General features: G+C 39.9%; 1 protein-coding gene across 1 annotated transcript in view; it reads right to left on the bottom strand.

The window, feature by feature from the left end:
• PAIP2B (poly(A) binding protein interacting protein 2B) overlaps window positions 1–10,549 on the bottom strand; it is a 32,605-nt gene extending 22,056 nt beyond the window's left edge. The window contains exon 1 of the mRNA XM_008699979.2: window positions 10,347–10,549. The gene's annotated coding sequence lies outside the window, so the exon portion shown is untranslated. The remainder of the gene's footprint in view (window positions 1–10,346) is intronic.
• Window positions 10,550–12,026: the final 1,477 nt, after the last annotated feature.

The following is a 12,026-nucleotide window of genomic DNA, read 5'->3' as shown; positions in this document are numbered from 1 at the left end:
TCCTTCTGTTGGTCCGAAGCCAGGGGTGCTGTATATTCTGTCTTGATAGGAAATAAAGACATTCAATTAGAAGACAATCTCACAACTCCTACCCTCAATCGAGTGTGTTTTATTTTTGTGAGCTAAATAAGAAAACAAGCTGCAATCTGAAATTTAGTCAAAAATGTGTACTTAATAGGCATCAGTTCCTTTCCAGCTTGATTTCACACAATGCTGTTTACATCTTCTTACATCTAAAGTGCCAAAAAAGGATCTTCATGATGTAAGCCTCGGACACCTCAGGAATTGTATAATAAAACATCAACTAGATCTGAATATATCAAGCTTATTAGAGAAGAAAAGTGGAATTATTTGCTACATCTCAGAACTGTATTCAACAGGGAATTAGAGATTTCTTTTCATTTTCATACTTTCAAATTAACACCATTAACCAGAACACCCCATTCTTTAAAAGGTTCTAGGTAGGCAAAGTTTCACTGCATTACTTCTTGCTTTCAGTGGGGATAAAGCAGAGTCCTGGGAGGCACATTTTGTATATCTGCAAGGCTGCAGAATAAAACAGTCACATCTGTTCAATACTGAAACAAAGGTCCCGTAAACCCTCAGATGGTGAATGTAATACCTCACATCTCACCTGGGTAATGAAAAGACACCAAGAACACCATTATCACACAAAAGCAATTACATACTGTTCTGCTCTTGTTTATACTAAAATCACTGTGTTAAAACTTCGCTTGCCCTAATATTATTGCATTTTAAAAGAAGGGGGCAAGACCAGTTTGCAGTCCACAAAGCACCGACTTTCAAAAAGCAGATAGTTCCCATGCAACTGTTAAAGAGCACAAATGAAGAGAGCCTTCTAATCATTAGTTTACAGGTAGCTCAATACATTAAACAGAGCAAAAATAGCACAAAAGATAAACTACAGACCAATTTCCATGCTATAGACATATATTTTCAAATAAAACATGAGCAAATAAAATCAAGCAATTTATTTAAAAACAAAACAACAACACTGACCAATATGGTTCAGCCCAGAAATGCATGGATAGTCTAAAATTATGAAACATAAAAATGTATTTTTTCACATTAACAGGCAAAGGAAAAAAAAACCTACATGAGCATCTCAGTAGTTGCCAGAAATATATATATATCATGATTCTACCTTAAAAAATGTTTCTATGCATAATAAAAGGTCTAAAAAGCAAAAAAACAGAATGTTTTGGGTAGCAAAATTACAGATCATTTTTCTTTATATTTTGTTTTCGAATTATTGTTAAGAAAGTGTGGCTTCTTTTATAATTAGGGAGAAATGTTTTCATTTATACATATTTAAATCTTTCTTATTTTCCTCATGTATGTGTGTCACACACAGACTACAGGGCTTGAATTCCCACCTCTTGAGGTCAATCAGTCCACTTTTAGGATGTGCGCTGGAAGCAATGTCCACAATAGCTAAATCGTGGAAGGAGCCGAGATGCCCTTCAACAGATGACTGGATTAAGAAGTTGTGGTCCATATATACAATGGAATATTACTCAGCTATCAGAAAGAACGAGTTCTCAACATTTGCTGCAACATGGACGGCACTGGAGGAGATAATGCTAAGTGAAATAAGTCAAGCAGAGAAAGACAACTATCATATGATTTCTCTCATCTATAGAACATAAGAACTAGGAAGATCAGTAGGGGAAGAAAGGGATAAAGAAAGGGGGGTAATCAGAAGGGGGAATGAAACATGAGAGACTATGGACTATGAGAAACAAACTGAGGGCCTCAGAGGGGAGGGGGGTGGGGGAATGGGATAGACCGGTGATGGGTAGTAAGGAGGGCACGTATTGCATGGTGCACTGGGTGTTATACGCAACTAATGAATCATCGAGCTTTACATCGGAAACCGGGGGTATACTGTATGGTGACTAACATAATAAAAAATCATTAATTAAAAAAAAAAAAGGATGTGCGCTGGACAAAGTTCCCCTATCTTCATTATTTTTTAATTAAATAATTAGAGAGAGAGAGAGAGAAAGCCAGAGACAGAGAGAGCAGGAGCAGGGGAGGGACAGAGGGAGAGGGAGAAGCAGCCTCCCCACTGAGCAGGGAGCCTAAAGTGGGGCTCCATCGATCCAGGACTCCAGATCATGACCTAAGTTGAAGGCAGATGCTTAACTGACTTAGCCACCCAGGTGCCCTTATCTTCATTATTTTTAAGGGTCCTCCAGTAGCAACACAGAAAAAACATAACTAGGTAGGTTAAAAAATATGAAAAGGGTGATTACAATTGAAAAGAATATGTATGCATTAAAAAATACTACAAGTGAACATGTAAAAGAAAGCAGCGACTAAAGCCATGGGGCGACCATCTGGAAACATTGTTTTCAGTTGTTTTATTGTGTTCAAAGTATTTTTTAAATATACAAAATTGAGTAAAGGAAGAAAAAAAAAAAAAAACCCTGCCAGACCCTTGCTACTTGGGGCCAATCTTCTAATCTTTGCTACTGTTGCTATGTGTTCACCTGACATCAAAAAGATGGGCACCCCTTATGACCCTTTCTTCTTTCTCATAACCCCATTTCATTCATTCATTCATTCATTCATTCATTCATTCACATATTTCTTGAAAAGGTAACACAAACACGATTCAAAAAATTGTTTTAAATATATATAAAGGCATATGGCAAAATCCTATCTCTACTCCTATTTCTTCCATTGGCTTCTTATATAATCGTTTCAGAATTTCTTTTTGCAATTATAAGCAAATATAAATAAATGTATATTCTTAAACCACCCTTCTTTATTTCTCAGCACAAAAAGTAGCATACCAAATACATGGTTGCATGCTGTGCCTCTTTTTAAAAAAATCGCAATATATCTTAGAGCTCTTCTCCATCAGGTCAGTCCATAGTCTTCCTCATTCTTTTCTACAACTATCCAATATTCCGTGGTTTGCATGTACCACAGTTTACTTAACCAGTTCCCTGTTGACAAACACTGGGGTCATCCCTATCATATTATTACAAACAATGCTAAGCATAACCACATACATACATCAGATTTGTTTCTGAATGTGCCTTTGATGAAGCTTCTGGGATGGTTCAGATATTAGATGATTACAAGGACACCCGTTCACCAGGCTGAGAGGTAACCCCTTTTCTAGTTCTCATTATATACAACATTATGTAGCAAAAGATGGAACGATTCCGTGAATCAAGCAATTGTACTCTTACGGGATTCATCTCATAAAAATAAAATGACTGAAACATGCAAATGAACACATTTCTATAAAAGATGATGTATGTGCATAAAAAGTATAAAATATACCCATCAAAATGTGAACCACTACCATAGTATGGTGGGTCTATGGAGTGCTTTGTTGCTTCTTCCCATACCTTTTGCCCATCAATGCTTTCTAATTTTACAAAAGTAATGTACTATTTCTGTGATATAAAATTAAAAATGATAAATAAAACATTAATTCAAACTAAGCTGGATATATTCCTTTGCTCTGTCGTATATTTGTACAGTGAGTTCTTCAGATTTCCTAAAGTATGTTTATGCGCAGAATTTAATTCTTACACTAACCCTATGTATTTTCATTCTATCAAAACGGAAAAGGAGGCAACAGAGGGTTAGGCAGTTGTGCTCAAAGTCATTCAAATAGAAAGCTTGGCAGAGACGAATTTCAAACCTAGATCTTCTGACTGCAAATTCAGCGCACTTTCAAAAACATAACTGTTGCTTCCTTAATTATTTTTTTTAAAGATTTTATTTATTTATTTGACAGAGAGAGAGACAGCCAGAGAGAGAGGGAACACAAGCAGGGGGAGTGGGAGAGGAAGAAGCAGGCTCCCAGCAGAGGAGCCTGATGTGGGGCTCGATCCCAGAATGCCGGGATCACGCCCTGAGCCAAAGGCAGATGCTTAACGACTGAGCCACCCAGGCGCCCCGCTTCCTTAATTTTAATAATACTTCAGGAGTTACTCACATAATCAGAATTTGACAGATGAATTAAAATTATACAGTATAAGGCCTCAGTCCCTAAAGCTCATATAATCAGATCTTATTGAAGGAAGAATGCTAGCATATAACTCCCAAAACTCTGGAGTTAGGAGAGGGTCTGGATGCTTCTAAATAAATTCCTATTAACTGGCAAAATATATATCTAGTGTGGCCCAAAATTAATGCATAATAAAAGTAACATCCTCACCTTCAAGACAACCTTTGTCTTTCACTCCTGCTTTAGTCTGGTCTCCAAACACCTCATAGAATTTCAAAATACGAATAAGCCATACTTTCAATGGGGTGATTATAAAATATACATTTTTTTAAGTTTGGGACTTACTAACCAAGATGATAATAAGTTGACTAGGATCTATTCTTTCTCCCCAATGTCTCTCCTTCCTTCCTGTAAAATCATACAGGTTAGGGGTGCCTGGGTGGCTCAGTTCATTAAGCATCAGCCTTCAGCCCAGGTCATGATCCCACGGTCCTGGGATCGAGCCCCACATTGGGCTCTCTACTCAGCGGGGAATCTGCTTCTCTCTCTCCTTCTCCCACTCCCCCTGCTTGTGTTTGCTCTCTCTCTCTGCCAAATAAATAAATAAAATCTTAAAAAAATTACACAGGTTATTTTATAATGCACATGGAGTCCACTGATAAATCTTGGTTTGTTAAAGTATATTTTAAAAAGGTTTTATTTTTTTATTTTACTTTTATTTTTTATAGAGGGAGTGGGGAAAGGGCAAGAGGGATAGGGAGAGAGAGAGAATCTTAAGCAGGCTCCATGCCCAGTGCAGAGCCTGACACAGGGCTCAATCTCACAACCCTGAGATCATGACCTGAGGCAGAATCAAGAGTCAGATGCCTAAGTGACTGAGCCACCCAGATGCCCCAAAGTATATTTGATTCAGCATTCCTCAAACTATGTCTCATATGATATTGTTCCAAAATATGATTAGATATGTCTCAGAGGGGTAGAAAGGAAAGACCACGGTTAAATACAATGCACCCCTTTTGGACAGCCACAATTCACAGTGGACATTAATATAATAAAGGCTCTAGAGAAGTCCTGCATCACAGAAACCTTTGTTTAACCCAGTTTATTTTGACACAAGATTCTTCTACTATGGAATAACTATTTACATCTCGTGTTTAGACTAACTGCTTGAATAAAAGTAGTTACTAATTGAACACCCACAACAGATACAGCAAAAACAGGTAATTCTTAAATCTTTCCTAACACAAAAGTATTAATTCTTTAAAAATTTCCTATGTTCAATCTAGTGAACTCCTTCCTCTTCACCCACCAAAGCCTTGCTCAAATATTACCTCATTTGAGAAATCTTCCCCAGTGCTCTCTATATTACTAACTGCTCCTTTCTCCTGGTTTACACAGCATTTATTTATATCTCTATTATCTCACTTAACACATGATAAATCAGGTCATCCATTTGTCTCCTTGCTGGTGAGCTCCTTGAAAATATGTTTGATTATATTTTCAACACCTTGAACGGTGTAGGGCACATATGAGCTTCATGATGAAGAAGTAAACAAAGTCACTTCTTCAGGTATAACAGTTCCCCATAATTCAATTCCTGTATTTCTAAACTGTTAGTGAAACCTTGCCAACAGCTTGAGAATATTATGCTCTCTCCCTAAAACTTGTATCCTTTACTGAGCAGCAGTGGTCTGAGTTAACTCAGTTGTGACATGTCCTCTAGCCAAGCCCATTCACAGTTTTTGCCTTAGGTGATTTTTGTTTGTTTATATCTCTGTGCCTTTGTACCTGCTGGTCCCTGCTTGGAATGCTGTCTCAAAGTTTTATATATCTGGAAAATGTTCCTACTCGTCCTTTAAGAATCAGGTTAAAAAATACTTTCTTTGGGAGGCCTTCATATCTTCCCATCCTTTCAGGAAGTGAAAGGAATTTCTCAAATCAGACATTTATGCACCTATTACTATGTAGACATGAAGGACAGAAAGATGAAGACGTGGAGAGGCGCCTGGGTGGCACAGTTAAGCATCCAACTCTTGATTTCAGCTCAGGTCATGATCTCGGGGTCCTGATTGAGCCCCATGTCGGGCTCTGCCCTCAGAGTGAAGTCTGCTTATCTCTCTCCCTCTGCTCCTCCCCTTGTTTGTTCCCTTGCTCTCTCTTTCTCAAATAAATAAATAAAATCTTTTAAAGAAAGAAAGAAAGAAAGAAAGAAAGAAAGAAAGAAAGAAAGAAAGAAAAATGAAAATGTGGACCCCACATTCATGGAGCTCACAGTCTAGTAAGGAAGACAGCCATATAAACAAATAACCACACTGTAATAATATTAAATGTAATACCAAAAGGAAGACTTATGGAATATTTGACATATGTTTACTTTATTACATTCTTTATTAAACATTAAAGCTCTAAGGACTGCTATACTCTCAACTGTCTTCTGAAGAAACTGTCTCCAAGTGGTTCTTTTTATATATGATAAGATCTGTTCAGTAGATAATGCATGAAACCAACCCCGTTTCTTGGGCCACAATCAATTGGACTAGCACTCAGAGCCCCAACTAAAGACAATCTACAGGCTGAACTTGAGAGAGATCACCTAGGGCATGGCTTGGCTCAAAATTCTGCCCAATAGGGGTCCTCTATTTTAGGTGACAAACCAATCCAATCAGGTTCTCTCTTGGGAAATAGAAATGTTGGGTGAGCAAAGTAAAAGAAGGCAGGTCTCCAGAGCTCAAATCCTTTTCTAAATACTGCTCAGTTATTGTTTTTTAAGGTTTTGAAAGCAGTAGGGCCAAGGGACAATATGGCTGCTGAGATGACTTCCCATTTAAATTTACATTAAACCCTCATGATCAAAGGTAGTATGTGTGTGCCTCTTCTTTTCAATTGACAAGGGCCTAACACATCATATCACCACTTTTGAAATTAGGAAACAGGCTTAAGAGTTCTACAACTTGACTATAGTCCCTCAGCTGGTAAGTGGCAAAGCCAGAAATCAAAGACCAAATCAGCCTGATCCTTCTAGAAAATCCTGCCAGGTAAATGGCCTCACAATCAACTGATGACACTTATAAGTTGACAGAGGTTAATGGAGAGAGGCTTAAAGGAAGAGTTTATGCACAGAGTAAAACAGAAATGTTCTGGAAGTCAATATGCTAGGAGATATGAAGTGGAAGGGGCACACCAGGTTTTACTCTGGTCAAGTTAATTTATCACTTCAACCCAGACCTCTCCCCTGAGCTATTAACTGTTTCTCTTACTCAAATATAATATCAGTAAGGGANAGAGCTTAATCTTTTTGTTCACCAGAGTCTAAAACAAAGCCTAGCTTACAGTAAGTGCTTAATAAATATTTGTCGAATAAGTGAACAAATTCTCAAAGAAGCTAAAGGAACATTCTACAGCGGACTGCAAGAAAGGTTATCGTGAAATAGACTCCGGAGGTCACTTACAAGTACAGTTGATCCTCACTTTTTTATGGATCCTGTATTTGCGAATTCTCCTACTTACTAAAATTTCTCTGTAACCACAAAACTGACACTCACCATGCCTTCTCAGTCATCCACAGACATGCACAAAGTGCAAAAATTGAGTCACCCCACAAACACATTCTCAGCTAAGGTGGAAGAAGGTAGTGCTCTGTATTTGTGTTTCCAGTCTCACACAGGGATGACTAGAGGACACAGGTGGTAGGGGCGGTGCAGGGTAGTGCAAGAAGCTCCAGCTCAGGGGCCAATCAGACAGGGTTTGAAGCCTAACTCTGGCACTTGTTAGAGAGTGGCCTCAGGGAAGTCACTTAACACTTCTGAACCTCATTTTCTCTACTGTAAAATAAAGAAAATAGAATTTACCAGGAGGAACTGTATTTACATAATATTATAATCTATGTAAGATGTATATATGGACATAATTTCCCTAGGAGCAGTGGTTCAGTATTTACTAATTTAGTGTTCTAGGTGACTTTATAGACCAAAATTACTGTAAATAATGAGAATCAAAGATACTTATCTATAATGAACTAACAGAAAGATATAGAAAATAATTATTTGGATGGAGTGCAGGCCAGTGTCAGGCTTTAAAAGATTTTGAAATAGAACCTCACTACGCATATAAGGTGCAGAAAAGGCTTTCAAGGAGAGAGAATAGCACCTACAGAGAAAGACCCAAGTGTAAAATAAACAGGTAGGTTTAGGAAATGGCACTTCAGAAAGTCTAGAACAGGAGATGCGGCCAGGACACGGGGTCACAGTGCTTCTCTGTGCCCTGCATACTACCCTGCACTGCAGAATCTCTCCCTCTGCATTTAATTCTTGGTTTACAGGTTTCTCTCCCATTAAACTGTGGGCTCCTTAAAGACAAGATCTCTAGGAAGAAATCAGTTATAATCTTTTAAATCTGCAAAAGGGTAATTACTAAGCACAAATACACCTGAAAAGACTGTAAAAAAAAATAACTTTGGTTTTCAACCACAGCCTATACCAACGCATAACAGCAACCAACTCAGAGATTTGCAGTTTTTCCAGGACTTTTCTTTGATGACTGTTAATAATTCTGTAATTAATATTTTTATTGTCCTCAATACCTGGGCATTTGCTAGAATAGCTTTAAGATCGTCCCCTTTTTCATGTGATTTATTAACAGGGCTCAAACATATGGTCTATTAGACAATGCAATGCTGCCTCCTCAGAGTAAAGATTCTCTTAATTCACTCTACTAGATTTATTTCTCTATATACAAGGTATAGTCTTACCATAGTAAAATACAAGGAAATATATATATATATATATCATATAAAGAAAACGAGAATTTTTCAAAAGAACTTGCAAAATTCTGGCCAAAACACAGTGTACATATTAAACTCACTGCTTGAATTTCACCTCTGCAAACTGAGAAAAACAAAACCAATTTATATGAAGTCACGAAACTAAGTACTTTTAGAACCTACAAAGTTCTGTACACATGTATTTTCTCTTGCGCACTCTTTCTCATACACACATAGCCTAAGGGGCCCATCACACTTAATCCAATACTTCTATTTCCTAAAAACAAAACCCTTACAGTCCAATATCTAAATTAATATTTTCAAAACTCTAAAGTGACAAGTTACTTTTCCCCACAAATTTCTTGGGATAATTTTATTTAGGCACAACATAGTCTGCACTATTATGTAAAACCAATACCATTAAAACACAAACTGATATACTGTAAATGTGAATACAAATCCTCTGTGAATGGTGAAAAGAGAATATTGTTTTTAAACAGATTCAAAGCCATATTATCCATATTCTTGTTGTAATCAAATCACATTGTGCTACATAGCTAAAGTATGTGGTATATTTTATGATAAACTAGGGTGGACAGGCCCTTACACTGCAAACTCTCTGCCACTCCAGTTAAGCTATTTAAAGTATAATGAGGAAAAAAAGAAGAAAAAAAAGTATAATGAAAACTGCCTACTTAAAATAATAATACATTTTAAATTTCTTGGGGCCAGAAACCCCTTCTCACCTGCATTTTCAGAAACTATCACCGAAACAATTGTATTGGGACAAGGATTTCAGAGAGGGTATTATAATCATATGCCATTTTAAGGAAGGCAAGAAGAGTTTACCATTAACAAAACTGATTAAAGTTCCCAATCTTGCAAAACTCCCTGTACTGTGTATTCTGCTTCTCTTTGCCTTCACCTTCCAGCTGCTTGGAAGGAGCAAGTGGAAAATGTTAGTTTCCATGAGAGATGTGGATGAAATTTAGGACGTGGGAGGGGTAAGGGACTCACTAGCAGAACGGAAGGCAGCAGAGAAGTGGCCAGGGCTCCTCACTCAAACTAGGTATCAAGACCAAAAGCTGGAGTAAAGTGGGAGGTGGAGAGAGTAGAAGAAACGCAGATAACGCACTCGGGCCCGCGAATGGGGGAGGGGTGAAAACGCGCAACTCCTCCCCCTACCCGCCTGGGGAGGGGACCGGGGGATGCAACACCGGTCAGTTTGCCTCGCGGTGTTGCACTGGGGTAGTGAGGGGACTCGCAAGCCAGAGGTTTCAGTCCGAAGGAGGCTGAGGGGGCTCAGGGAAGTTGAGGGGCGGGGGAGGAATAGCGCGTCTGTGCGGGGAGAAAGGGACTAAGACCCCCTGACGCCCGCGAGAGGCAGAGAGTAACCCCAGCGAACGCCCCTTCTCGCCGATGGCCACAACGTGGACCGCCGGCTTACCCTCACCACAGGAGCTCGGACAGGCGCGCGTCGCCCCTCACAGCCCCGACGGCTGCGCAAAGGGACGCGCAGGGCGCCCCCAGAGCCAGCAGAGCGGCGCTTCCCGCGAGTCCCCTCCCCATCAGCCGGGGTCCCGAGCCCACCTGGGCTGACCAGAAGCTCTTCCTCCAGGTCGTACTCTGCCACTCCTCCGAGAGCCTCAGCCGTCGCCACAGAAGTCGCCGTCGCCAGAACAGTCTCGGCCTCCAGTACCAAAGCGTGAGCCACCGCACGGGAGAAGCGCCGCAGCCACTCGCCAGGTTACCTCTTACAGCACACTGGCTCCTTACTCCGCCCCCGAACCCAAGCCATTGGTTGCTGGGCACCGCCCCATTCGCCTATTGGACCGAAGATGATGCCGCTCAGTCACCTAGAAGGGCATGTGTGTTGCTTATTGGTCTAAATGTGAAGCAGTTCCCGCCCACTCCCTCAGAAGTTCCAGCTTCCGATTGGTATTAACATCTGTCTTTTTGCTCCCTTCGTTCTTTCTCTCAGGATAGAGCGCCTCCTTTCGGGAGACACCGGCTCTGATTGGCTGAAAGAATATTGCGCTAGTCCTGGATAGGCATTGAGCCAAGGATGCGTCCAGCCCCCACGCGGGGGAGGAGCCCAAGGCTCCGCACCTCTGGGTTTGTTTACACAGGCTCTTGCTGGAGCTTTCTTCTATTGGCTGAGCAGCGGCCCCTCCCACCGGGTTGCGCCGTTCAGTCTAGCAAGGAGGGGCATGGGGGCGGGCCTCAGTGGGATTTCCCTAACTGTCCATTACTAAGGGAGGAGCTTTGAGCTAGGCTGGTTGCGAGCTGGCGCTGTGCTTCACGATCGGGAAGTTGGGAGTTGGGCTCCTTGGAAGGGTTGGAAAGAAGCAGAGGGACTCTCTCACACGTCCAAAAACAAACTTAACTTCTTGAGTGCTTTTAAATTTCCCCCTTAAATTTAGAGTGTCGCATTTTTTGTTTGCTAAGGACTTTGAATTTTATCTCTCAGGAAGTGGGGATTTCTTTATCGAAGTCTTTATACATCTTTGTCTCTCCCCACCTCTCATGCCAATTGTACACATAACACAGAGGAGAGGCTTAGTAAGTGATTACACGAGTGGATTAATTATAAAAATGAAAAGGACAGTGAAATAAAATCCGATTAAGTAGCAATAAACATGTTAAATATATACTTAATATAAATAATATAATAAAGTTAATACATAAATAAATTCATTCATTCAACAAATTTTATTGTGCATATGATATGACATTACAGGCTCTCACGTAGGCTGTGGGTATATGATATGAATAAGACAATGAAAATGCAACCATAGCACTTTTTCTCTAATGGAGGAGAGTGAAAATAAACAAGTAACCAATAAATAGTAAAATGTCATGTTGTGATTATTATAAAGAAAGATAAAGCAAGGGTTAAAGAATGGTTGAAGGAATGGCTATCTTAGGTAGGATGGTCAGTTTAAGATCTGTTTGAGGAATCAGCATTGCAAAGAGATGAATAATGTGAAGAACAGGAAGGCGGATGGTAAGCAGGGCCACTACATTGCTCAACACCAGGATCACTAGTCACACAGCTTCATGTATTTCCCAGTTGTGTTATTAGGCATAATTTTAGGATTGTCTGCTCTGGTTTTAATGTGATCTGGTTAAATAATGTAAGCAGATCCTACAAGAAATACCTGTCTTCTTTAGGGAAAAAAAAATCTGACCACAAAATAACTTCCCCGCCCTCCGTTGCTTCTTTTCCTAAGGTGACCTTCAGCTATCTGGTGAGAGAGGTGCTTACAA

This window comes from Ursus maritimus, unplaced genomic scaffold (genome assembly GCF_017311325.1).
Source record: "Ursus maritimus isolate PB19 unplaced genomic scaffold, ASM1731132v1 scaffold_6, whole genome shotgun sequence".
NCBI classification, from domain to species: Eukaryota; Metazoa; Chordata; class Mammalia; order Carnivora; family Ursidae; genus Ursus; species Ursus maritimus.
This window is presented reverse-complemented; position numbering and strand designations above follow the sequence as displayed.